Here is a 1146-nt window from a genome sequence, read left to right on the forward strand (position 1 = left end):
CGAGCGGCACATACAAGTCCATTACATATTTGTAAAGTTATCTCAATATCATGTGTGCTTTACCTTTAATGTTCATTCATGTAAATTTGAAGACAAGGCGTCAACTCCGCCCTCTAAAATGGACTTGAGATCCTTGACGGTACCTACAAATGGAACACAAAAATGCAAAATTAGATCAATAATGACCGAAACTACTCTTAAAAACGGTTAAATGAAGTGACAAAAGGCCAAAACGCCATATTAAATGGGATGCAAGACTCCGCCCCCCATGATGACCTCTTCTAAACCTGAGGCACATACAAGTCCATTAAATATTTGTAAAATTATCTCAATATCATGTGTGCTTTACCTTTAATGTTCATTCATGTAAATTTGAAGACAAGGCGTCAACTCCGCCCTCTAAAATGGACTTGAGATCCTTGACGGTACCTACAAATGGAACACAAGAATGCAAAATTAGATCAATAATGACCGAAACTACTCTTAAAAACGGTTAAATGAAGTGACAAAAGGCCAAAACGCCATATTAGATGGGATGCATGACTCTGCCCCCCACGATGACCTCTTCTAAACCTGAGGCACATACAAGTCCATTAAATATTTATAAAATTATCTCAATATCATGTGTGCTTTACCTTTAATGTTCATTCATGTAAATTTGAAGACAAGGCGTCAACTCCGCCCTCTAAAATGGACTTGAGATCCTTGACGGTACCTACAAATGGAACACAAAAATGCAAAATTAGATCAATAATGACCGAAACTACACTTAAAAACGGTTAAATGAAGTGACAAAAGGCCAAAATGCCATATTAGATGGGACACATGACTCCGCCCCCCACAATGACCTCTTCTAAACCTGAGGCACATACAAGTCCATTAAATATTTGTAAAATTATCTCAATATCATGTGTGCTTTACCTTTAATGTTCATTCATGTAAATTTGAAGACAAGGCGTCAACTCCGCCCTCTAAAATGGACTTGAGATCCTTGACGGTACCTACAAATGGAACACAAAAATGCAAAATTAGATCAATAATGACCGAAACTACACTTAAAAACGGTTAAATGAAGTGACAAAAGGCCTAATTGCCATATTAGATGGGACACATGACTCCGCCCCCCACGATGACCTCTTCTGAACC

The 1146-nt window shown here is 38.0% G+C and overlaps 1 long non-coding RNA gene across 4 annotated transcripts; it reads right to left on the reverse strand.

The window, feature by feature from the left end:
• Nucleotides 1–79: 79 nt before the first annotated feature.
• On the reverse strand, nt 80–1140 carry LOC109593481 (uncharacterized). Of its 4 annotated transcripts, none has more exons than XR_002190980.1 (5): nt 922–1140; nt 636–715; nt 482–573; nt 350–429; nt 80–143 (listed from the first exon to the last, which is right to left on the reverse strand). It is a non-coding gene; the product is annotated as an uncharacterized LOC109593481 (long non-coding RNA). The 4 variants fall into 4 exon arrangements; XR_002190981.1 differs by having other exon boundaries at nt 636–859; XR_002190983.1 differs by lacking the exon at nt 80–143 and adding an exon at nt 256–278.
• Between the last annotated feature and the right edge of the window lie 6 nt (nt 1141–1146).

Source organism: Amphimedon queenslandica, unplaced genomic scaffold, assembly GCF_000090795.2.
Source record: "Amphimedon queenslandica unplaced genomic scaffold, v1.1 AMPQUscaffold_1327_Cont26661, whole genome shotgun sequence".
NCBI classification, from domain to species: Eukaryota; Metazoa; Porifera; class Demospongiae; order Haplosclerida; family Niphatidae; genus Amphimedon; species Amphimedon queenslandica.